General features: G+C 46.5%; 1 protein-coding gene across 2 annotated transcripts in view; it reads left to right on the plus strand.

Annotated features, from left to right (window-relative positions):
* The window catches only part of Ccnd3 (cyclin D3), a 94,639-nt gene that overhangs the window by 45,426 nt on the left and 21,936 nt on the right, over window positions 1-27,277 (plus strand). The window lies entirely within an intron of this gene.

Genomic DNA, 27,277 nt, shown 5'->3' on the forward strand with positions numbered 1-27,277 from the left:
GTCCTGGAAATTGAACTCAGGTCATCAGACTTAATGGACAGACACCTGAATAGGAGGGTTTACTTAAAAAAAAAAAAAGAAAAGGAGGAGGAAGAGAAGGAGGAGGGGGAGTCGGATAGATGAATTGTTTTCAGTTAAAGACAAGGAAAAATTCCTTTAGTGCTGTAGACTACCCACTGTGTGACCTGGAAGAAGAGTTGACAATTGACCAGAGGCGTAGGGGAGGCCGGAGGAGTAAGAATTGGAAGAGATCATCTTATCTGATCACTCTTAAAACCTAAGAGCCACAGCAGGGAGTGGCCTGAATTGTGATGGGTTTTCCTTCCAGCCTGGACTCTTGTTAGCGTGGGATGGGGTAGCTCTCTCTCATCTGTTTCCAGATTCCTTGTGGAGTTTTAGGTTAAGTGCATTAGTGTGATAAAGCCCATCCAGAGATCAAGTCTGTGATCCCAGGACTCTGGAAGCTGAAGTACAAGAATGGTGAATTCCAGACCAGCTAAGGCTGTGTAGTTGGCCATCTTGGCCTGTGTAACAAGACTGAAAAGAAAATGTAAGGACCAGGCATGATGGCACACACCTTTAACCCTTCGGAGGCAGAGGCAGGCAGAGCGATGTGAGTTCGAGGCCAGATTGGTCTACACAGAGAAATGCTGTCTGGGAGGCATTGTTTTTTTTTTTTTTTTTTGAGATTGGGTTTCAAAAAAACCTACTCCTCAGTCCCTATCCCTTTCCCTGGTTCTGTTCCCAAGCTGTCTGTCTGAGCCCGGGCTATCACGTGACTCCCTTCCACCTGATCTTCACGCTGCCACCCACTCCCACACTCCCAACCCATCGTTAGTGTCCCCAGTCTCTGGCCCAGGGCCAGATTCCTTGTTTCTTTCTTTTTATGGTGTCTCTGGTTAATCTGGCTGGTTCCTTGGGACAGTACAAAGGTTGGCAGCTGCATAAGAGTTGTTTTTTGACTTGGGTCTTTTCTGGAGCATCAGGGGGAAGAGGTGGGTACCGGACAGCCAGGCAAAGGAAAGAGACAGACCAGTGGGGACACCGGCAAGCGTGTAGCCCTAGCAATAATATCTATATTAATAATAATATAATAAATAATCTAGATGTGGTGGAGGATACTTATATTCCCAGCACTAGGAGTTTGGGGTAGGAAATCAGGAGGTGCAGACAAGCTTCTGCTACACTCTGAATTTGAAGAGAGTCGGAGCTGTGCAAGACTGTGTAGAAAAATAAACAGAATGTGCGCCCCAGGCCAGCGAAAGCTGCACAGCGAGGCGCTGCCTCTAAACCAAACAAACAAATAAGTAAATAGGATCAGGCAGATGTCTGAACAAGTAAAAGTGCTTGCTGCCAAGTCTGGTGAACTGAGTTTAACCCCTGGGACCCATATAGTGGTAGGAGAGGACTGAGGTCCACAAGCCGTTCTCTAGCCACACACGGGGCACGCACATGCGCAGACTCACTCTCCCACCACCACCACCACCACCACCACCACCACCACCACCACCACCACTAAATGTAATAATAATTAAGAAAAAAAGGTTTAAAAAGTATCTAGATATAATTGGGTACTGGAGGTAGTGAGGACAAGATATCACATAGACAGTAAGAACTTGGAGTGTAGTCACTCACACCTATAATCTTAGCCCTTGAGAGGTAGAAGGAGATGGGGGCCCAAGACTAGTGTTACTGCTGAGTTCAAGAAGGCCAGCCTGAGCTCCATGAGGCTTTTTTCTCAAAATAGGACTTTTTTCTGTCATCAGGGAGAGAGGGAAATTTTTTTTTTCCTGAGACAGGGTTTCTCTGTGTAGCTCTGGCTGTCCTAGAAGTCACTCTGCAGACCAGGCTGACCTCGAACTCAGAAAACTGTCTGCCTCTGCCTCCCAAGTGCTGGGATTAAAGTCGTGCGCCACCACTGCCCAGCAAGAGAGGGGGAAATCTTGAACATGCAACCTACATGGTAGAAAGAACTGACTCTACATAGCTGTTCTCTGACCTCCCTATGTGTGCATGGCATGAGTGGTCACATACCCACAATCCTAATAAATAATAAATTCTGAAAAAATCGGGCCTGCTAGTGCAGGCCTTTAATCCCAGCATTTAGGAGGCAGAGGCAAGTAGACCTCTGAGTTTGAAGCCAACCTGGTCTACAGAGTAAGTTCTGAGATAACCAGGACTATACAGAGAAAACCCTGTGTTAGAAAAAAAGAAGAAGCCAGGCATGGTGGTACACGACTTTAATCCCAGTACTTGGGAGGCAGAGGCAGGAGGATTTCTGAGTTCGAGGCTAGCCTGGTCTACAAAGTGAGTTTCAGGATAGCCAGGGCTATACAGAGAAACCCTGTCTCAACCCCTCCCCCCCCAAAAAAAAAAGAAAAAAGAAAAGAATAATAATAAGAAGAAATATAAAAATACTGAGAGAAAACAAAATGCAAATACATATGTGTATATTATGTTATTATATTATTATATATCTCATGTGATGTCTCTGAGAGAGCTTGCAGCACAGGCATGAGGATCTGAGTTCAGATCTTCAGCCTCCTTGTAAAAATCTAGAGATAGCCCAGTGCATACCTGTGACTCTAACACTATGTAGGGCAGAGCTGGCAAATCAACCAGCCAGCAGCCTCCAACATAGCACAGGCTCTGGGCTCAGTAAAGACACTGTCTCAAGGGAACAAAGCAGAAAGCAATAGAGGAAGACACCCAACATAACATTCTCCTCATGGGTGCACACACCTGCACACACATCCCATGCAAGCACACCCAAGTAATGTACACACACACACACACACACACACACACACAGTTTGTAAGTGTCTGTCACTGCAGCAAGACCCCAGGAGAAGACTGATTTCAAATCAGTTTTTATCAAGTCAAATATTTTGTTTGTTTTGTTTTTCAAGATGGGGGTCACATGCACTCCAGGCTGGCCTTGAACTTTCTGTGCAGCCAAAGATGACCTTGAAATTCCTGGTCCTGGGGCCAGACAGGTGGTCCACTGGGTAGGAGTGCTTGCCTTCCAAGCCTGAAGACTTGAGTTCTATCCCTGAAACCTGTGTCAAGGTAGAACGGGAGACCCAAGTCCACAAAGCTGTCTTCTGAGCTTGACCACAGGCTTTGACACACACTAACCCACACTGAAAACAAAAAACAAAAATATGTTGGTTCTTCTCCCATTTTTTTTTCAAGTGTTGAGATGACAAGAGATGAGACCCAGTCTGAAATTTGTTTTTAAATTTTAATCTTATTTTATGTCTGTCTGTCTCTGTCTCTGTCTCTGTCTCTGTCTCTGTCTGTCTCTGTCTCTCTCTCTGTGTGTGTGTGTGTGTATGTGTGTATGTATGTATGTGTGTCTATGTGGGTACACCATGCATGGAGCGTGTGTGGAGGTCAGAGGACAACTTTGAGAAGCCAATTCATTTTTCATCAGGAGTGCTAGGGGTTGACAAACTCGGGGTTGTCACGTCTGTGCAGACAGCGCTTTTAAACCCTGTGAGCTGCTTTGTTGGCCTCGCTAGGGTGTTTGGTTTGTGTGACTTCCCTTCTTTTGCATTTATCTGTCTGTTTTATAAGTGTTTGCATGTATGTGCACCACATGTCTGCCTGGTGCCTTAGAGGTAAAAAGGTCCCCTGAAACTTGAGTTACAGACGGCTTTAAGCTGCCCTGTGCTGGGAACTAAACCAGGCTCCTCTGCAAAACTAGTGCTGTTAACCAGTGAGCCGTCCCTCCAGTCCCCTGAGTTTTTAAAGTATAGAAAATTATTTTTATTTATCATGTTTCCCTTTGCTCTAAGTATCTGCTAAAGGATATATGTATACACACACACACACACAATATGCATGCACCACATACACATATCAACACATACATACACATATGCATACATACGCACGTACATGGCATGCTTGCTCACATGTATACATAACATGCACTCATACATATATGCACGCATACATACATGCACACATACATACATACATACATACATGCATGCATGCATGCATACATACATATTAGGTTCTTTCCCTAAGAATTTGGTAGTAACCTTACTTCTTGGTCTCCAAATTTTGGGGGAAATTTTTTTGGTCTTTGAAATGTAAATGTCTGGAACTAGTTATGGGGAGGGTGAATAATCTGGTCGCAGAAGGATCTCTGAGAGCTCTCGGTTGAGGGTAGCAGGCTCCCCCCCCCCCCCCCCCGCCCCCTGCACTGAGTCACCTGCAAACGTGAGCCCTTTCAGTGGGGACCCGAGAGTAATGAATGGCTCATTGCAACTTTCTCCCCATCGCCGAGTTTGGTCGTTTTTGCATACACCTGTCCAACTATGATTCAGTCTGTTTTAGGGACTGCTGCCTGTGCCCCCTGCCCCCAAACACCAGGCAGCCTCATGCATTCACACATTCAAATTAGCAAGCATGTCTGGTGCGGGGGCACATGCCTCTAGTCCAAGCACTTGGCTGGGGATCAGGCTCAAGGCTTTCCCCATGCTGGACCGGGAGGGACACTGTCAGCAGCTAGAGCCCTATCCCTCAACCTAAAATTTTAATTTAAAATATTTTTTGTTTCTTTTGTTCATTTGCTTGCCCTTTTTTCTTTCTTTAAAATTTATAAGATTTAAAAAAAAAATCATTATTCACATGTGTAAGAGTATGAGTGCGGTGCCTGTGGAGGCCAGGATTGGGCGTCTGATCTCCTGGAGCCGGAGTTATAGGCAGTTGTGAGCTTCCCAGTGTGGTTCCTGGGAACCTAAGGTGGGCTCTTTGCAGGTGCACCATAGTAGCTGAGCAATCTTTCCAGCCGGGTTATGCCTGCTCCACCCCCATAGCTTCCCCCTCCCGGCTCTAGGGTGTTTGGCATTTTGAAACAAAGTTTCACTCTGTGTCGGTGATGGCTGGGAATTCACTTTGAAGCCCAAGCTGGACTGTGTCAACCTCCCAGGGTTTAGATTCCAGGCCTGGACCACCACTCTCCTCTGTCTCCCAGTGTTCCTTTGATACTGAAATCATCTAATAAGAAGGAGTTCCTTAAGCAGAGTTGAACACATGATGCAGACCTAGAGTCCAGCCTACCTAGGAGGCCCATGTGGGAAGAGATAGCATGAATCCTGGAATCCAAGACCAGCATGGACAACAGGAGAGACGTAGCTAAAACAAGCAAATAAATAAGATGGAGAGAGTAAAGTACTACTGCTACTAATAAATGATTAAAATATTATCTGTGTAAATTAAATGATCGTGTATGTTTAAATTTTTTTCAAGAAGAGTATGGGGCTGGAAAGATGGCTCAGTGGTTAAGAGAACTGGCTGTTCTTCCAGAAAACCTGGGTTTTATTCTTAGCACCCACCAGACAACTCAGCTGCCTGTAGTTCTGGCTCCAGAGAATCTGATGATACCCTTTTCTGGCCTCCGTGGGTACCAGGCATGCATGTGATACAACATACCCAGAGGCAGGCAGAACACCAGTACACAGAAAATAACGATAAATAAATATCTAGAAGCTGGGCATGGTGGTGCACACTCCCAGCACTTGGGAGGCAGAGGCAGGCAGATTTCTGAGTTTGAGGCCAGCCTGGTCTACAAAGTGAGTTCCAGGACAGCCAGGGCTACACAGAGAAATCCTGTCTTGAAAAATACAAAACAAACAAACAAACAAACAAATAAATAAATAAATAAATAAATAAAATATCTAGAAAATAGAAGGAGGTCTGCTGAGACTGATCAGGAGTTAACAAGCACTTGTCGTGAAAACCAGACAGTCTTAGCTCAAATGTCAGAACTCACATGGAGGAAGAAGAGAATCAACCCTACAGTATTGTCTTCTAACCTGCTCTCTGTGGTTCATACAGGCTGGACACACACACAGTTTTGTTTTGTTTTGTTTTGTTTTGTTTTGTTTTTTTCTGAGACAGGGTTTTCTCTGTGTTGCCCTGTCTGTCCTGGAACTCTCTCTGTAGACCAGGCTGGCTTGGCATTTCAGAGATCTGCCTGCTTCTGCCTCCTGAGAGCTGGGATTAAAGGCATGTGCCACCACTGCCAGGCTTCACACACAATTTTTTTAAAAGTATAATGTATGATATGAATTACTCCAAGTCTATTCTATACAGAGAACCGTGGGACGCCAATAGGCCAGACATGATGACACATACCAGTGGTCCCAGCACTCAGGAGGTAGAGACTCCCTCCTAAGATCAGAATGTTGAAGGCCATCCTCAACTACCTAGCAACTTCAAGGCCAGCTTGGACTACATGAGCCCCTGACAGACTCAGAAGAAATACCAGATTGGCCAATTATCTTTGTACCCCCAAGTCCCTTTCAGGGTTCAGTTGAGGGTAGTGCCAGAGTTTACCAGAGGAAGAGTCAGGATGGGAAGTGAACTCGGTTGTGGTTCAACAGGTGGCTACCCCTCTGTGACCCTTCTAACTTGGGCTGTTGTTGAATAATAACATGGGCACTGGGGACCCTCCATCGGGGCCCCTGCAAACCGGCAGTGGGTTTTCTGTAGAACTGCAGATGAGCTGCCCCCTGTTACCAACAAGCATGGAGTTCTAAGTTTTGTGTAATCTTTTCCAAGCAGACCAAAGTGAGTGCCAGCTGCTTCCTTTCAGCGGAGGGGGAGCTTGCTGTGGTGGCTCAGACTTGTAATCCCAGGACTAGAACAGGAGATATAGGAGGACTAGGAGTTCAAAGTCATCCCTGACTACATAGAAGGCTTGAAGACAACTCACAACCACATGAGATCCTGTCTTTAAAGGAAACACAAGAAGGGAGCGAGGGGGCTGGAGAGATGGCTCAGCAGAAGGGAGTGAGCTGCTCTTACAGAAGGGGGGGGGGGCGCTGAAGTTCTGTTCCCAGAACCTGTTAGGCAGCTCACAGCTGCCTGTAACTTCAGCCCCAGAAAATTCTCCTCCACTCTTGGAGGGCACCCAAGTACATGTGGTATGTGCACACACATACACACACATTAAAGGAAAAGAAAAGTTCTCACCCTCTAATCCTTGTGTGGGATACCTTGCCTGTAGCTGAGAAAGCAGGCAGGGGATAGAACTGCCCACCCACCTCTCACCTCGCTCAGATTGTACAGCTGCTAAAAAACAACAGAACCAGAATTGAAACTGGGCGGGGGCTGGAGGTAAAGGACTTGCCTTGTGTATGTGTGAGACCCTGGCTTCCATTCCCAGCACTGTAAACAAAACAAAGCAAGACCGATAAACCAGGCAGGGAGTCTGACTATGGAAGGAGATACTGTTATTGTTCTGAAGCAGAGAGACACCCAACAAGGCCACACAGCTGATACCTCAGACATCTGGGGATCACACCAAGCTCAAGTCCAGAACTCACATTAGTAACCACGACTCTGTTCTGTGTCCATGGTAATTCTAATTATCATCCATTCACCCATCCATCCTTCCATTCATCCATCCATTCTTAAATCCACCCATCCATACTTCCATCCTTCCATCTACCATCCATCCATTGTTCCATTCATTTGTCTGTCCATCCATCCATCCATCCATCCATCCATCCATCCATCCATCCATTCATTTGTCCATCCATCCATCCATCATCCTTCCATCTACCCATCCATCCATTGTTCCATTCATTTGTCCATCCATCCATCATCCTTCCTTCCATTCATTTGCCCATCCATCCATTCATCCACCCACTCATCCATCCATCCATCCATCCATCCATCCTTTTAGACTGAACCAGGAGCCTCTTGAATGCTGAGAATGTTTTCAGACAAGATTGTTTATGTTCAGAGTATTATGGCCACAGACAAGTGCTGTCTTCTGTCATCCTAGGCCTCATAGATGCTTTAATTATTCAGTCAAAATATATAGATCATTAGGGCTGGAGAGATTGTTCGGTGAACTTCTAGAGGACCCTACTTCTCTTCCCAGCACCTATGTTCAACTCCAGGGGATCCGACACCTCTGGCCTCTGAGAGAACCTGCATCACGTGTGCATGCCATCACACAGACATGCATGTAAACATAATTAAAAATAACTTTAAGACATATTCATACACAGTATTATGAAAATAGTAGATGTTGGGGTCTGGATACAGCTCAGTGGGTAGAGTGTTTATCTAGTGTGAATGAAGTCTTGAGCCCTTGGGTCACACAAACCACGTGTACTGATTCTCAGTTGTAATCCCAGCACTTGGAAGATAAAAGCAAGAATATAAGAAGTTCAATGTCAAAAACAAAACAAACCCACAAAGTAGTGGGGACTCAGAGAAGTGCTCACTATGCAAGCCTGGGAGTCTGTAGTTGATCTCCAGAACCCAGGTAAAACCTTGGCATGATGTATGCCTGCAATCCCAGAGCTAGGGAGGCAGAGACTGGAGCTCACTTGGGGCTCAGTAGCCAGCCATTAGCCTAATGAAAGCTAAGTGAGCTCGAGGCCAATGAGCGACCCTGTGTGAAGGGATATGGATGATGTCTCTATGAACAAGACCCAAAGTTGTCCTCTGGTCTCCTAGGCATAGACACACATGTGCAACCACACAGTCACACATACACACACAAGCATAAGTTTGAGGTCAGCCTGGGCTACACAAGACCCTGCCTCAAAACATAAAACTGGGCCCGATGTAGCCATGCACAGCTTTAATTATAGCCCTTGGGAGGCAGATGTAGGTATATGTCTGTGAATTCAAGGCCAACCTGATCTACCTAGAGAGACCCCATCTTTCAAAACAAAGGAAAAGTAGTAAGATCCACGAAGAACTCACTCACAAGCCTGAGGACACATGTTCAGTTCCCCAAATATATGTTAACAAGCCAGATGCTGTACACATTTGTAATTCCTACATGATGGCGTGCAGAAACAGGAGAATCATCTGTAAGTTTTCTGGCCAGCTAGCAACACAAAAGATCTTGACTTATTGAGGTGAGTAGAGAGACCTGAGGACTCCTGAGAGCCATCCTGCCTCCACATGGGTTCACTGCAGTACCCACAGTCACACACACATCACACACACACACACACACACACACACACACACACACAATTAAACTTAAAAACAAAGTGTCTATATACTGTGGTACCACATCTCATTCTAAAATAGTACAAATGTCTAACACTCTGCTGTAAGATTGGTGCATTTACTGAGTCTTCTACAGATGGGACATTTGGGTTGATTCCATTTTTATTGTATTCTTTTTCACAAAGAGAGAGAGAGAAAGGGTAGGAATGTGGTTGGGTTTATCCACTTACGTCTTTGTGTAAGTGCTTTCCAAGGCTGGAATTGGAGGCCTGGAGTCGCCACTTGAGCAGGAGAGGAAGTTCTGATTAGTGATGGTGCCAGAGCGGAGAAAGGGAAGAACAGACCCTCGCTGTTCAGCAGGGATTTGGCATAGCTTGCTGAGATAGGAGATTTGGGGTGCATTTCAGAAATACTTGCAACCCTCTCTCTGGTACTGTAATGTTCTTTAGTGTTTTCCAGCCCAGTGTCTCACTGACATTTCCCAGATGCATGTGGGAGGGGCAGGGAAGGGTGGGGCTATCTTCTTCCCAACTCAGCCAAGTGCAGCAGTGGCCATCTGGAGTCCCGGGGACCATTCATCCCATCTCCTTCCCCTTTCCCTTCAACCCAATGCCCCTTTTATTTCCGTTAATGTTCTACCTTCCTCGGGGCTGGGAGACAGCTCAGCAGATGAAGTGCTTGCTGTGCAGGCATCAGGAGCTGAGTTTGAATCCCCAGCACCTCACATAAGCTATCAGGCCCTGCCTGGTCTCTGTAACCCTCAAGCGAGCCAGTGGGGGTGGGTGGGTAGAGGCAGGTATATCCACAGAGCCTGCTGGCCAGTTAGTCCAGATAATCAGTAAGAGACTTTGTCTTCAAAGAAAGGGTGGAAAGCCATGTGGGAAGACACCAGATGTCAACCTCTGGCCTACACACACACACACACACACACACACACACACACACACACACACCCCACGCATGCACACACACCCATCCCCCCAACACTTCAGGTCCAAACTGACAAGAAGACCCAAGAGCATCAGTTGAATCACACCCACGATGCTGCTTATTTGTGGCATCCTCATTTTGGGGTTCTGAGCACTTCCCAGTTATCACGACAAATGACCTTATGTGATATTAATGACCTACACTGGGGAAAAGATTGTTACATGATTTATTTACTTATTTAGTTCATGAAGGTAGGCACCCATGTCAGCACCTATGTGAAGGTCCAAGGACAACTTTTGAGAGTCAGTTCTCATCTCCCTCCATAGCAGGGACAAAACTTTGGTCATCGGGCGTGGCGGCAAGTGTCTTTGCCTGGTGGGCCACTCAGCAGCCCCAGGCAGCATTGTATAGAGGAGTAAGGTGGAAATGTTCAAGAGCTAAGGTCTTATCCAAGCTATGTCGGGAGGGACTGTGACCTGGGATTCAAAAGTCAGGGCTGTCTAAGCTCTCTAGTCACATGGTGGTAATTCCCATGTATTCCTTACAGCCTTCATGATATTGTAAACAAGAGAGATCATAGCTAAGAAGAAATGGTCCCGAAGCCACAGGAACCGTTCATTGCTTAAAATATACTAAAATATACAAAGAAGCTTAATTACGGAAATGGGCGCTGCACAGGGCATCAGGCCTGCTTCTTTCTCTCTCTTTATTGTGTTAGGATTGCATCCCTGCACTACGGACATGGAACTGTGGGTGTGTGTCTGTGTGCTGTGGACATGGAACTGTGGGTGTGTGTCTGTGTGCTATGGACGTGGAACTGTGGGTGTGTGTCTGTGTGCTGTGGACGTGGAACTGTGAGTGTGTGAGTGTGTATCTGTGGACGTGGAACTGTGAGTGTGTGTGTCATTGCTACGCTTATGAGTTCTGAGGTTCTCTCCTGCCATTGGAGGTTCCAGGAATTAAACTCATGTCGTCATGCTTGTGTGGAAAGTGCTTTTATCCAAGGGGTTTTTATCTTGCTGGCCCATCAGTTTTATTTCTATCTAATAGTCTGTTTAGCCCAGGCTAACCTGCTTCCTACATCTGTCTCAAGAATGCATTGGCTCTATCTATTATCTATCTAATTCTCTCTCTCTCTCTCTCTCTAAATATATGTGTGTGTGTGTGTGTGTGTGTGTGTGTGTGTGTGTGTAGAGAGAGATCCTCAGTATGTAGAGAGCTATTTATTTATTTATTTATTTATTTATTTATTTAATATTTTTGGTATCCTTAGCATTGTACTGAGAATTTTCCAGGCTCTGTTCCTGATATCTTTACAAACAACTTTGTGTGTATTGGCATATGTTATATAACAACAAGTCTGTATGTATGTATGTATGTATGTATGTATGTATGTATTATGGCAGGGTTCTCGACATTGCCTAGGTTGCCCTCAACTTTGCAACGCTGTTAAGATTACAGGTGGACACCATCTCTGTTGGTTTTCTTTCTATGTAAGATCCTAAGAGACTCTGGGTCTCTGTTTCTTTAGTCACAAAATGGAAATAATACACACTTATTGAATAGGATCACTGGGAGAATGAAATAAAATAATGCTTCTATTTTAAAAATGGAGGGGAGGGCACACTTCTAATTCCAGCATTCCATTGTTGGGGGACAGGAGGATTCCTGGTGTTCACTGGCACAGCCTAGCCCAGTGGATGAGCAGCAGCAGGACCGGCGAGAGAACTGTCTCCAAAAGAACTTTCTCGAGAGGCTTCAGACAGCTCAGTGGTTTAGAGTATTTGTTGTTCTTGCAGAGAATCTGAGTTTAGTTCCCAGCACCCATATGGAGTGGGTCTCAATCACCTCTAACTCCAACCCGGGGCGTCTAATTCTCTCCATGCTCGCCATGGGTTTATATGTACAAACTCACACACAGGCACACATATATATACACATAATTAAAAGTAAATAACAATGATGACAATAATGATGATGATGATGATAGTAAAAGATGGAGCCAAATATGGTAGGCAGAGGCAGGCAGGTCTCAGGGGGTTCAAGGCCAGCCTGAGCTACATAATTTCAGGTTAACTAGGGCTACATTATGAGGCCTTGTCTCAAAAAGAAATTTAAAAAGAAAAGGTAGGTAGCTACTGTGCATGCATGGATACATGCACCCCACACATACACATGCGCACAAGAGCATATGACACATGAGCACATACATATATACATATACCACCATCGAGGATCTATTTCCTGCCTTGAAAGAGATAGCAAGTGAGAGGAAGTAAAATTATTATATAAACTTGACATGCAGGTTTCCTGAAGGGTGTCCTTTCAGCTCTGTGACCTTAAGTGACCGACCACTGTCTCCGTTGTTCTTTAATACAAGCTGGAGGAGAGGGCCGCAGAGCAAGTACCTTACCTATAGTATGTACTGAATCCTGGGGACAGCCCTGCAAGATTCCGGCCAAAGACAAATCTGAGATTCAGGCAGGTTAAGTACCATGCTTCAGACTACACAGCGCACAGCCACACAGCCAGCAAGCGGTAAGTTTGCAATTTCATTCCAGATTGCACATCAGAGATCACATGCTTTCAAGGACTTCAGAATTGGTTCATGATTTTGTTTTATTTTTGAAACAAGGTCTCACAATGGCTCACTCCTGGCTGTCCTGGAACTTGCTGTGTATCCCAGACCGACCTAGAACTCGTAGAGACCTACCCACCTCTGCCTCCAAAGTGCTGGGGGTAGAGCCAGATGTCAGTCACCAAGCCGGCTCTAATTTTGTTTTTATTTTTGTTTATTTTCTTCTTGCAAACGTGTCTGTGTAGTCCAGGCTGGCTTCAGACTGATCAGGAAGTGACCTTGAAGTCCTGGCCCCTGGCTCTTCTGAAATGCTACAACTACAGTTGTGCACGATCATGCTTTTTGTGAGAGTTTATTGATTTTCTTCGTTTCTTGGAAATAGATATTTATGTGGCCCAGGTTAGCCTCCAAGTGGAAATAGAGCCAAAGATGACCATGAACTTCCATATCTACCTTCAAGGGACTAAAATTGGAGGCATACATTATTTGCCTGGTTCTCTGCCCTCATTAAGCTGCGTACTCTTTTGTTACATTTTCATATCATACTGATATTTTTTCAAGATAGTGTTTTTCTCTGTAGCCCTGGCTGTCTTGGAACTCACTCTGTAGACCAGGCTGGCTGCAAACTGAGAAATCCATCTGCCTCTGCCTCCTGAGGGCTGGGAGTATAGGTGTGTGCTACCATAGCAGCTCCCATGTTATACTTTACTTAGAATTTAGAAACAAAAAATAGCCAGGCATGGTGCACACACTTAATTCTGGCACTGCAGGGGCAGGGGCAGGGGCAGGAGCAGGGGGAGGGGCAGGGCAGGCAGATCTCTGAGTGTTTGGGGCTAACATGGTCTACCTAAAGAAGAGACTGCATCTATATATGTTTGCACATATCTATCTATCTATCTATCTATCTATCTATCTATCTATCTATCTATCTATCTATCCATATCTATCTATCTATCTATCTATCTATCTATCTATCTATCTATCTATCTATCTATCTATCTATCTATCTGATGGTGTATGTACCTGCATGTGTCCATGTGCTTGTAGGAACTGAAGGGGCCAGGCAAAAACATCCCATCCCAAAGAATTGGAGTTAAAGGCAGTTATGAGCTATACCATGTAGGTGCTGATAACTGAACCCCCTTTTAACTGCTGAACCATCTCTCTAGCCCCAAGATTTATTTTTAATTGGGTGTGTGTCTCTGTGTGTGTGAATGGAGGGGGGGGGGTTTGCATGTAGGTGCCCTTGGAGGCCAGTGGCCTCCAGTCTCCTGGAGATGCAGTTATGGGTTTGTGAGCCACCTGAGGTGAATGCTGGATAGTAGAAAAGTGTTATTCCAAGCTGGACTTTGTGGGACAGACACACTTGTAACCCTGACACCTTAGAAGGTGAGGCAGGCGTGTCATGAGTTTGAGGCCAGGTTGGTCTACATAAGAAACCCAGACTTAAAAAAAAAAAAAAGCATCAAGAAAGAGTTTCTTAGAGCTTTTCAAATCATTGTTGACAATACCACATACACTTGAGGACTTGAGCCAGTTGCGGTGGCTCGTGTCTGTAATTCTACTTCTTAGGTGGCTGAGGCAGAAGGACTTCCTGGAGTTTGTGGCCAGCCTGGGCTACAGAGTGAGCCGCTGTCTCAATTTTTGTTGTTGTTGTTGTTTATTTGATTTTACTGAGATTGTTGTCAAAATTTTTGATGAACCACTACTGAAGACTCTGCCCCATCCACACTGTAGGGTTTCATGTTTTCTAGCAGGGGGTGACTCATCTGCAGTAACCCCTGTAGTGGTGAAACTTCACACCCTTCGCTGTCAGCTAAGTGTTATCTCCCCTAATATCAGAGTTTTGTGTCAGGTCAGCGAGAAGTAATCTTTCCCAGCATGGTTTCCTGTCTCCGGCACTCTCTGATCACAGTGGAGACAGCCTGCAGTATGGAAAGAACTTTGGGTTTGGGGTATAGCTCAGCGGCAGAATACCTGCCTTGTGTTCTTGAGTCTCTCTGGGAACAACCCCAGCACCTCAGGAAGGAGAAAGAAAGGGGCAAGTAGGATATTGTGGCTGACATCTGTAATCCTAGCGCTTGGGAAGCTGAAGCAGGAGGATGTCTGTCAGTTTGATGCTAGCTAGCCTGGGTATATAGTGAATTCCAGGTCAGCCTGGGCTACAGGATGAGATCCTTATCAAAAAGAAAGAAAAGGAACAAGGAACTCCTTTCTTATCAAATCCGACCTTTTTTTTTTTTTTTTTTTTTTTTTTTTAAACCAAGGTTTTGTTGTTGTTGTTTTGGTTTTTTTTGTTTGTTTGTTTGTTTTTTGTTTTTTGAGACAGGGTTTCTCTGTGTAGCCCTGGCTGTCCTGGAACTCACTCTGTAGACCAGCCTTGAACTCAGAAATCCGCCTGCCTCTGCCTCCCAAATGCTGGGATTAAAGGCGTGCGCCACCACTGCCCGGTTTAAACCAAGGTTTTATGCTTGTAACCCAGCTGGCCTGGACCCACAGTAAGCCTCCTGAGTTGAGGGGTTGCAAGAGTGAATCAGCAGGTGTGATCCATCACCTAAAGACCAGTGATTCTCAGCCTTCCTGATCCTTCAACCCTTTAATACATTCCTCATGTTATGCTGACCCCCAACCATAACGTTTTTGTTGATACTTCATAACTGTAATTTTGCTGCAGTTAGGAATCGTCATGTAAATATTTGGGGAGATCGTGGTTTACCAAGGAGGTTTGACCCATACAGGTATAGACCCTTCTGAACCATGTCTCCACCCCATTCCCTCTTTTAGAACTGCCTTTGCTGCCCTAAGAATCGACTTCTTACCATGTTGGTTGAGTGAGTCTCTTTCTCCTTCAGTAGCTCACAGAGAACCTAGACCAGGGTCTTGGATTTCTAGCCACTAACAGTGCCTGGCACCCAGGAGCAGAAGTCTGTGGGATCCCCACTTCAGGACACAGTCCTTGCCTTTCCTTTCCTCTGTCAGCACTTGCCTCGTGCTTGTAGGCTGAATTGGGGAGCCCCATCCTGCAGATGAAGCTACTGAGGCTCCATCTCTTTTCTTAAACTCAAAAGTGGTAGGGCCGCAGGGCGGTGGTGGTGCACCCTTTAATCCCAGCACTTGGGAGGCAGAGGCAGGCGGATTTCTGAGTTCGAGGCTGGCCTGGTCTACAGAGTGAGTTCCAGGACAGCCAGGGGTACACAGAGAAACCCTGTCTGGAGGGGGCGGGGGGAGTGGTAGGGCTAACAATCACCCTTAGGCTGTCCCATTAAAAGCCTTTCATTGGGTTAGGTTTCCAACCCAGGACAAATGGCTGCAGTGCCTGTTTAGCATATCAAAGCAGACTCTGGCCTCCAGCTTCTCCCTGCATCTTTCAGCCCCTGCCTGTCACAGGGCCCTCCTGGCTGGCATACCCTACCCACTACCCTGAACTCCACAGCCTAGGGGGCTGGGCATTTGGTTACCTTGCTCTCTTTGTACCCTGGACCTCTTGGCTGCTCACACGGTTCCCTCTCTACCCTCTCCCTTCCCCCCTCCCCCTCTCATCACAAAGGTCTGGACTCTCCTAGATGGCTTTGCCTCTGGCTGTGCTCTCAACACACCTACAATAAACTTTCTCCTTGGATGTACCTAGGAGGTCATGTCCATTTTGTTGTTGTTGTTTTTAAATCATTCTTATCATTCATCCATTTCCTAAACCTGGGACCAGTCCTTTTTTTTTTTTTCTTTTCATTCATATAGGACATCTGAAAATGCTGACTTGCTTATATACCGAACTTCTGTTTAAGCATTTGTTAATATTTTGTGTGTGTGGGGTGTGTGTGTGTGTGTGTGTGTGTGCCATACATACACGTGTGTTGTTTGTTTGATGCCCTGGGAGGTCAGAAGAGGTCCTAGGGTGCCCTGGAACTGGAGTTACACATGATTGTGAACCACCGCGTGGATGCTGGGAACCAAACCTGGGTCCTCTGCCAGAGCAACGAAAGATCATAATCCCCTAAGCCTTCTCTCCAGCCTGCCCCTAATACCGTCTTTTGTTTTTGATGAGCTGCAGGGGGAATGAGGAGGAATGGTACAAATGAGCTTCATGCTTCTTAGTTAGAAAAAAAGAGGAGCTATTTGGTAATCTGACTTCCAGGGCTCCTGCTTTCCAAGCCTGAGTAGATCTCCCTACCTGGAAGACAGAGAGAGACAGAGAGAGACAAAGACACAGAGACAGACAGAAAGACAGACAGAGAGAGAGAGAGAGAGAGAGAGAGAGAGAGAGAACCACCCAGGCTCTGCCTATTGTCTATTTCACTATGTTCTTCATGAGTCTAGGAAGATACCAAGAGTTTGAAATCAGAGATGACCCAACAAAGACAAAAATTCCTCAAAAATGTGCTCTCTTCCTGGAGGAGTTCCGCTGTCCTTGTCTCTCAGTCCTCAGCCAGGGAGTCCAGGAAGTCTGCAGGCTGTGGTCGGCTGTGGTCGGCTCTGGCCCTCAGCCTGTCTTCCCTGGGACTCAGCTTCCTCTGCCTCCTCACTGGGCCTAGGAACAACAGCAGGCTTCCTTCCTTCCTGTCCCTGATTCTGGCTGCTGCCAGTCTGCACAGCTCTGATCCACTTAGTTTGGTCATTAAATCCTAATCATGGACTCAGATGATCTAGGGTCCCATCCTACCTCTATCTCTCTTTTTGGGTTTCTCTGTGTAGCCCTGGCTGTCCTGGAATTCTCTTTGTAGACCAGGCTGCCCTCGAACTCACAGAGATCTGCCTGCCTCTGCCTCCAGAGCTCTGAGATGAAAGGACTGTGTGTGCCACCACACTGGCTGCTCCCTGCACCTCTTACTGGCTGGGAGCCTTAGGTAGTTTACTTCACCTCCCTATGCTCTGGTTATTCATCTGTAATATGAGGATAGTCTTTAATCCCACCACTCCAGAGACAGAGGCAAGTGGATCTCTGTGAGTTTGAGCCTTGTCTATAGAGTTAATTCCAGAACAGACAGGGCTACACAGAGAAACCCTGTCTCAGAAAACTAAAATTAGTAAAGTGAATATGTGTGTATGTATGTATGTATGTGTGTGTGAAGTATGAAACAATTCTAAAAAAATTCTAAAATTAAATGAATAAAAATTAAACATGAGTAACATAACAATGTATTTGGGCATTAAAAGTTTTTTCTAGCCAGGCGGTGGTGGCGCATGCCTTTAATCCCAGCACATGGGAGGCAGAGGCAGGCAAATTTCTGAGTTCGAGGCCATCCTGGTCTACAAAGTGAGTTCCAGGATAGCCAGGGCTATACAGAGAAACGCTGTCTTGAAAAACCAAAAGAAAAAAAAAGTTTTTTCTAGGGGTTGAGTTTGCTGAGAAGAAGATCTAGTCTGGGCTAAAGTTATTTAAATATAATATTAGTATTCTCTTAGTCAACTTTAAATATGTATTAAAACAAATTTGTGATCTATGAAATGTATGTTAAAATATCGTATTTACATGGGCCTGTCTCCTTGGGTTCTGGGGATCAAATTGGGGTACTTACGTTTACAAGGCAAGCACTCACTATCTCCCTAGCCCAGCAAACATGCTTGATCAGGCACATACACACACATTTTTTTAGATAAGGTCTCTCTATGAAGCCCTGGCTGACCTGAAGTTCACTCTGTAGACCAAGCTGGCCTCAGACTCACAGAGATCAACCCACCTCTGCCTCCTCATTGCTGGGACTAGAGGAATGCACCACCATAGACAACCTAAGATTATTTTAATTTGTGTGTGTCTGTGTGTGTGTGTGTGTATGCGTGCTCACATACATATGCATGTGTACATGCTTACATGCGTGCAGATACCATGTAAAGAGGCCAGAAGAGGGGTGGTGGATCCACCAGAATTAGAGGTATAGAGGGCCGCTAGCCTCCATATGGTGCTGGGAACTGAACTCGGATCCTCTCTGAGAACAGCCAGTGTTCTTAGCCACTGAGTTGTGTCTCTCTCTTCAGCCCCTTCTCTGTCTCTCTCGCCTCCAAGTCTTACTTTGAGGTCCAGGCTGGACTGTGGGATAATCCCAAAGCCTTGTCCCCACGCATGACGTGGTGGACTATAGGTGTGTACCGCCACACCCAGATTCTCTTCTCTTCTCTTTCCTTTTGGAGGCAGGGTCTCCTGTTTCTCAGGCTAGCCTTGAACTCCTACCCAGCCGGAGATGACCTTGAACTGCTGATCCTCCTGACTTCATCTCCCAAAGGCTGGAGCGGTAGTCATGAGTGACTAAGTTTGGCTTGCTTTTCCTTTCATCTGTCCTGGCCCAACCCCGGGATTCTGTAAATTCTCAATTATTCACGCTGTGGAGAGCTAAGGGGGCAACTGCAAATGAGAGAATACATTAATAAATTAGGAAACGCATTTGCCCTCTGATAATAAGGTTATTGTTATGGATGAAGAGGCTTGACCCAGTAGATTTTTGATTTGAGAGGAATTATATCCAGTGTAGGAGGGGGCTGGCCCCTGGGAATTTCCAGTATGAAAAGGCACGAGGAAGCACCCAGAGGCAGTGTGCTGATGCAGGAAGTTGTGGGCTTGTTTTGCTGTTTGTTTTTTGTTTTAGTTTTTTGGGGGGGTGGGAGTGGGGGTTCAAGACAGGGTTTTTCTTCGTAATCTTGGCGGTCCTAGAACTAGCTCTCTCAACCAGGCTGGCTTCGAACTCTCAGAGAGCCGCCTGCCTTCTGCCTCCCAAGTGCACGAGCTGCCACAGCCTGGCAGGTTTGTTTGTTTTTTTGAGACGGGGGTGTGTGTGTGGGGTGTGGTGGTGGTGGTGGAGGGGGTCTTACTACATTTCTCTGGTTGGCCTGGAACTCACTGTGTAGTAGACCCGGCTGGCCTTGAACCCCCAGAGATTCGTAAACGTGACTGGATTTATTTGGTTTTGTTTTTTGACACGGGGTCTCCTGTAGCCCATGTTGGCTCTAAATGCAATGCATAGTTGGGGATGCCCCTGGGTCTCCGGTTCTCCTGCTTCTTTACCGCTTAAATGCTGGGCTCAGAGACATCTACCAGCAGGCTCAGTAGTGTGAAGATAAAACTCTTTATGCAGAGGTACAAGAAAAAAGAATTTGAGTCCTGCCTAGGGAAAGTCCTACAGCTCTCAGCTGTTTCTGAATCGCTTGCAGATGATGTCGAGCCTGGTGGCACTCACCTATGATCCTACCGTTTGGAAGGCTGAGGCGGGAGTTCAAGACCAGCCTGGGATACCCAGTAACACCATCTCACTTACACACATACACACACACACACACACACACACACTCACTCACACAAAGCATGATGTCAGGACTATATAATCCCAGTGTTCAGGTAGAGGTAAAAGGGGTTCAAGGCCATCCTTGACTACATAGTAAATTCAAGGCCAGCCTGAATGACATGAAACCCTGTCTCAAAAAACAAAAAGGGGGCTGGAGAGATGGCTCAGCGGGTAAGAGCACTGACTGCTCTTCTGAAGGTCCTGAGTTCAAATCCCAGCAACCACATGGTGGTTCACAACCATTCGCAATGAGATCTGGTGCCCTCTTCTAATGTGTCTGAAAACAGCTACAGTGTACTTACGTATAATAAATAAATCTTTAAAAAACAAAAAAAGAAAAAAAAAAACAAAAAGGAAAAATAAATCATAATAGGGCCAGAGATGTGGCTTGCTGGTGACAGGTCTTGCTGTGCATGCAGGGGGACCTGAGTTTGAGTGCCCAGTGCTGGAATAGCAGCTAGGCATGACTGTGCAGGCTGATGACCCCAGAATTCAGAGGCAGAGGTAAGATGCTGTGGGGTGCTAGCCAGTCATCCTAGCCAAAGCGGTGAGCTTCAGGTTCAGTGAGAAATCCTGTCACAAGGGAATAAAGCGGGAACAGAGGAAGAAAGACACCTTTTAGCCTTCCCTGGCTTCCACGCTCACGAGCATGGATGCAAATACTGGCACACCCGTACGCACGCACACATGCATACATAAGCATAAACCCCCACATACATACCGCACAGACACATTCCAATTTTAAAAAAATAATATAAGCCAGGCAGTGGTGGCGCATGCCTTTAATTCTAACACTCAGGAGGCAGAGGCAGGCGGATCTCTGTGAGTTCGAGGCTAGCCTGGTCTACAGAGCTAGTTCCAGGACGGGCAGAACTGTTGTACAGAGAAAGCCTGACTCAAAACAAAACAACCCCCTAAAACCAAAAATAAGTAAAAATATATTTATATATTTGTATATGTACATATATACAAATATACACACTATATATATTACATATATACATATGTTCATATATATTTGATTGATTGATTGATTGTTTGATTGGTAAAGATAAAGGGTGGGGGTGCAGTTCAGAGACAGGATCCTTACGTAGCATGTAAGAGGCCCAGCATTGCTAACCAGTCAGGCAGTCAGAGGATCCACATTTCTGGGTGTGGAACAGAATCCCCTGTCCCTTCCTCCAGACAGGGTGTCCCGATGACATAGGCCAGGGTTGCCCTCCATTTCTGCTTTTTCTGCTTGGTCGCCATCACTGAGTCCAGGGCACGAAGAGAAGCAGCAGATGTAGCACTAACCACAGGTACCTTAAACTGGACGTCTTCCGCTTGTGTTCCCACGTCTTCTGAACCCACTAGACAGCTTAGGACTGCTCTGTGACCAGTGTGCCCCAGCGAGCGGAGCCCCTCTTTGAACCTGGCTCAGCCTCTACTTGGCTCATTTATCAGGTCACATCCCACATCATCATGGGAAGTCAGGGTGCTGGACTCTTCCCAGAAACTGGAATGAAGATAGCTCACATGTGAATGGGCACATAATGGGTCAGAGCAAAGATATGCAGCTGATTGAGAGAGACACAAAGGCTGAGGCCGAGCAAGCCTCGACCTTTACCCTTTGGCCTCTGTTAGCATATCTAAAGGAAGAATGTGTCCCGGGGGTGGGCCTGTGAAGGGCAAGTTAGTCCAACCAAATACTTTTAAGATCTATGGGGAGGAGGGGTCCTGGCCCACCGTCTCTGGCGGCCTTGGGGTCTGACAGAGACTTTCCCTCTGACCTCCGACATTTCCTTTGGTGGCCTCTCTTTCTCCACCCCCTCCTTAAATGTGGATGTCTGCTGCTGTCCTGTCTGATCTCCCACATCCCTTACAGGACAGCATCTACCCCAGGGGCAGCCTCCTGTGCCCAGGACTTCAGTAGGAACCAGTAGGACTCAGTAGGAACCAGAGAGAAATGTGCCCACACTGGACTGAGTTCATCTTCCAGCCCTGCTTGGATCTTAAGAGATTTTTCTGACAAGCTGGTGTCTGGCCAGGTGGCTCTGTCGGTAAGAGAACTTGCTGTTGAGCCTGGTGGTGGGTGTTCCATTCCGAAACCCACGTGGTGAAAGTGCTCCTTTAATTCGTCTTCCAGTTACCATGTATTCAGGCAAATGCACCCCTCTTCCCACAGGTATCATGCGCCGGCCTCCCCCTACAAATAAGGTTTTAAGTAGAAGCTTCCTGTGAGTTATTTTGAGATAGTGTTCTGCTGCTTAGCCCAGGCTAGCCTTGAGCCATCAACCCTGCTTTAAAAGCCTCCAAGTAATTAGAGGCCTAGGCTAGGGTACTCTCTGCCCAGCACCCTTGGAATGTTTCATGATTTCATTTATAAGAACCTCTTAAAGGCTCCCTACTTACATGGCTGCAGACCCTAAATGCTTAGAACTGTTTCTGGTTTTGATTAAAACCCTTTAACTAGTTTGAAATGCACTATAAATTACTATTAACCCTTACCTTCCTAGGCTGCAGCATAAGTGCTGGAACTTGAATACACATATGGTGATACTGTACTGGGCTTCATATATGTTGTTTATGTATTTTGAGACAAGGACTTTCTGTAGAGCCCTGACTGACCGAAAACTCTCTATGTAGACCAGGCTGGCCTCCAACTCACAAAACTCTACCTGTGTCTCCCTCCTGAGTAGTGACTGGGCTTAAGAGCATACAGTGCTCCTGGTGTAATATGTGTCACTGGACATGGTGACAGATGTCTGTAATCTCAGGACTTGGGAGGTAGAGACAGGAAGATTCAGAGTTTGAGGCCAGCATGAGTTCTATAGGCCACTGTCTCAAAAATCAAAATATATGATTTGTTCTTGAGCTGGGCATAACAGTATCCCTGGAGCCTTATCTTAAGGAGCAGGAGAGGTTCTTGCATGGTTCAACCCACCTGGGCTACACAGTTAGACTCTGACTCAATTTTCCTGAGGGCACAGCCTTGTCCCTTGGCACCCTACCATCGTGTTGGGGTTCGGGCATCCCAGTAAAGGACGGATGCAGGTTGGTTGCTTCATCAGATTTGGTTCACTTGGTAACTGTACCTTTCCTGTTCTGAGTATGTTCCTATGACCTTTGTTAGAAATGGTTGGCTTCTGCCGTGCAGGTAGCCCCCAAGAGCACGGCTGAGAACGGGGCTCTGAAGTAGATACTCTTGGCCAAGGCGAAGCCCACCTTCATGGGTCAGGCTTCGTGGTGGCCACGGTGTCTCACGTCACCCCCTCCTTCACATTTCAGCAGGGAATTAAGGTTCTTGAAGGAACATCCAAATGTCATCCTTTGCAGATGACATTCAAGCTGGCCTTCAAAGGTCCAGGGAACTTCTCTAGAGGGGTGGAGATGGGTGAGAAGGGTTTTAGGCTGACAGAAGTCTATGAGCTGGGCAGAAAGGTCAGTGCAGGGCATTCAATGGCCCCATGTCTAGATGCTTCTGTGATGGGTAAGAAAATCCAAGGCTGGAGAGAGAATGTGGGTTCAAATGACTATGCTTGCTTCCCTCCCTCCCCCTTCCCCTTCCCCTCCCTCTCCCCTCCCTCCCTCTGTCCCTTCCCCTTTTCTTCCTTCTTTCCTTCCTTTTTCTTTTCTCTCCTTTTCTTTTCTTTTCTTTTCTTTTCTTTTCTTTTCTCTCTCCTCTCCTCTCCTCTCCTCTCCTCTCCTCTCCTCTCCTCTCCTCTCCTCTCCTCTCCTCTCCTCTCCTCTTCTCTCCTCTTCTTTTCTTTTCTTTGGCCCTCCTTACCATATTTCAAGCTAGATCTTGGTGGTTCTGAAGATTTGGGAGGTCTGGGTTTTACTCTGTAGCCGTAGAAGGGTTTGAGGTTTTTATGAATCAAAGGAGGCAGGCGCATTCCTAAAGGTTCTAAAGGCTCAAGGAGCCTGGAGAGCACAGGTTAGAGATGGTGGCTGGAGCCAAAGAGCCAACTACATCAGTTCCGAGTGTTAGATAGGAATGCCTGAGCAGCAAGTGGAAGGACCGGATTCCAGAGCATTTTGGAAGCAGTGGCGACAGGACGTGCTTGCAAATGATTGTAGCAACTGGGACGGGAGAAGTTGAGGAAGACTGACGTGGAAATTTGTAGCTTGAGGCCACTCAGCAGATCCCAGTTAATGGGGACACAAAACCAAAGAGATGGGGCAGTGGACCCCAAGTATCTAGGATGCACAGCATCGGTGTGACATCCAGTGGGGGGTTGTGACCCGGGGAGGGGGTAGGGTGAGGATGGAGGCTGGTGGCTGGAGAAATACGAAAGCAGACCAATTGAATTTAACAGAGCAACTCTCTGAGGTGTGTCTGAGGAGGGAAGATGGGGCTTTGGCTTCATCTGGAAGCCAGTGAAGGAAGAGCCAGTGAAAGAGGGGAGGAGGCTAAAACAGTGGATGGCGCGGGTGTGTGTGTGTGTGTGTGTGTGTGTGTGTGTGTGTGTGTGTGTGTGTGTATAAGAGAGCAGGCCTGTCATCCCAGCACTTAGGAGGTAGAGGCAGGAGGATCAGAAGTTCAGGGTCACCCTTAGCTACATAATGCATTTTAATGCCAACCTGGGCTCTGTGAGACTCTATCCCTAGGGAGAGGGGTGGGCGTAAAGAATGCGCTGCTCAAGGCGTTTCTGGGGCTCTTCGGCAAGTCTCAGCAATGGCAGCTGCACGTCAGGAGAGGAGAGCTGACCTTTTTCTTATCTACTGAGGGACCAGATGCTTCTTCGAGGCCTGGGCTTGCTTCCATGGTCTTTCTCCCTGTCATCTGCTCAGCCTTCTTCTGCAGAAGGGAAACTTATGAAAGAGGGGAGGCAGGCCTGCTCTACAAAGCGAGTGCCAAGACAGCAAGGGCTACACAGGCAAACCTTGTTTCTAAAAACAAGTCAAAAAAACTAAAAAACGCTGGCCTAACCCCATCATTCTTCAGCGACCGACCCAGGGCTCAGCACAGAGCCTGCGGGACAATGGTGTGACCTCAGTTGCCTGCTTTGCTTGGGCCATGAAGTCACTCTCTGGAAGGGTACTGTCTCATCTCCAGGCATGGATAGATGCTCTGAGTTCTGAGTTGTTTAGACATTTCATCCCTCAGTCCATGTATCTGCCCATCCACCTATCCATCCTGTATCCTACTTAAAAAAAAACTCATTTACTGATTGATGTATGTGTGTGTGTTTGGGCACACTTTTATGTGTCATGGCATGTGTGTAGACATCAGAGGACAGCTTGTGGGGTCAGCTTTCTTCTGTCCTATGGGTCCCTCAGTCAAGTGGCAGGTGCCACCACACCTAAACCATCTTGTCACCCGTAAGATTTTATTTATCCTTACTGTATGTGTGAATGATATGTATGGAGATGGGGAAGGGGTGCGGGTGCTATGGTACTTATGTGAAGAGTAGAGAAGTATACTTCCGTGGCTTTTAGGACTCAGACTCAGGTTGGCAGGCTTGTATTGCAAGAGCTCTTACCTGCCAAGCCATCTTACTGGCTTTATTGCCCCTTTGCTGGGGTTAAGAATCTGCAAATAGTTAAGCATGGTGGGGGGGGGGGCGGGGGGGGGGCGGTTCCAGTACTCCTGGGTTGCTTTACTGACCTCCCGACAAAGGAATTACTACACTCATTTGTAAATGAGGAATCAGATCTTTCCTTCCAGGTCACATCTGAATGAAGAAATGGCAAGGGAGAGTCAGACCCCAGCTAGTGTCCTATACATGGATGTCAATCATTCCTGTCAACCCACTGTGGAAAGTGACCATCCATTCACTAGCCAGAACGAAACACGTATGTCTGCTTCTGTGTCTCTCTGTGTTTGTGTGTATGTGTGAGTGTGTGCATGGGTATACAGATGTGCACATGCAGCCTCATGTACTTGGGACCAGAGGAGGGTATTACTTACTCTGTCTTTTTCTTTTCATTTGTTCTGCCATTGAACTTGGAGTCTGTGGTCTTTGGCTAGGCTGGCTGGAAGTCCCAGCAATCCTCCTGTAGCTATGTTTCATATCTACAGATTTAAAATTTTTTCTTTAGATGGGATCTCCCTGTGCACCTCAGGTTGTGCCGGAACTCTGTGTGTCTGATGACCTTAACCCCCTGATCTTCCTGGCTCTATCTCTCCAGTGCTGGGACTCTGTGTGTGTTCCCCAGCCTGCTCTGTTCTGCAAATTTTCCTATTTTATTTTATTTTTCTGAGACAGGGTTTTTCTGTGTATCTCTGGCTGTCCTGGAACTCACTCTGTAGCCCAGGCTGGCCTCAAACTCAGAAATTTGCCTGCCTCTGCCTCCCAAGTGCTGGGATTAAAGGCGTGCGCCACCATGCCCGGCTCCAAATTTTCCTATTCTGTTTGCTTCACGTGAATGGACTCTGACAGCAGGTTGTCTTCTGGGGCTCTGTCCTCTGTCCTTAGGATAATGATTTCAGAGTCTGTACAGGTAGGAGCAGGTATTGGTGCTGTATTTCTGAACTGTGTGTTTATGGTTCTCAGTTGGCCACTCTAGGGGATTTAACACATATTTTTGCCAGGCAAGCATTCCAGTACTCAGCTACCCAGCCCCTCTGTTCTACATTTAAATTTGAGATGCTCCTATGTTCTTGTTCTTTTGCTTTACATTTAATTAACTTCATTATAAACATCTAGATGTGGTAGCATCCGTCTTAAGTCCCAGCGCTCTGGAGGCAGAAGCAGGCAGAATCTCTGTGAGCTAGAGGCCAGCCTGCTCTATGAAACAGGTTCCCAGATTGCCAGAGCCAAGCAGAGAAACCCACCTGTCTCAGGAGAATAACAAAACAAAAACTTGGATATAAAAGCATCCTACACCAAAATTATCCACACCCAAAGTGTGTACATCTCAGTCATCTTCTGTTTAGTTAGAATGGCCTTTCTGAAGCTGTGGAGCGTCACGGTCACTCATGATCAAAGATAGCTTATGTATTTATCCACCACCAAAATTGAAAAATCTCTTAGAACTTGAAAAATAATCCTCCCCTGTGCCCTGGTGGCACACACCTTTGATCCCAGCACCCGGAAGGCAGAGGCAGGGGCATCTATGAGTTTCAGGGCTAGCCTGGTCTACAGAGTACTCACTGTACTCTGGACAGCCAAGGTTATACAGAGAAACCCTTTCTCAAAAAAAACAAAAAACAAAAACTAAAAGTGAAACAGGAATGAAGAAAGGAAAAGGCAATCCTCTTTGATAACTTGGGCCCTTGACCAACATTCAATTTTAGAAAAAAATTATTGGAAGTCCAACAAAGTAGCTCAGTGAATAAGAGCTGCCACTAAGCTGAAGCTGGACCTGGAGCTGGAGGACCTGAGTTCTAATCCCCAGAAGCTGTGGGGCGGTGGAGGACTGACTGTCCTCTCCATAGCTGCTCTTTGATGTCACACCTGAGCAGCATTCACACAGACCTCCCCCCATCTCTCTCTCTCTCTCTCTCTCTCTCTCTCTCTCTCTCTCTCTCTGTTTCTCTCTCTGTCTCTCTCCACACACACACACACACACA

This window comes from Mus musculus, chromosome 17 (assembly GCF_000001635.26).
Source record: "Mus musculus strain C57BL/6J chromosome 17, GRCm38.p6 C57BL/6J".
NCBI classification, from domain to species: domain Eukaryota; kingdom Metazoa; phylum Chordata; class Mammalia; order Rodentia; family Muridae; genus Mus; species Mus musculus.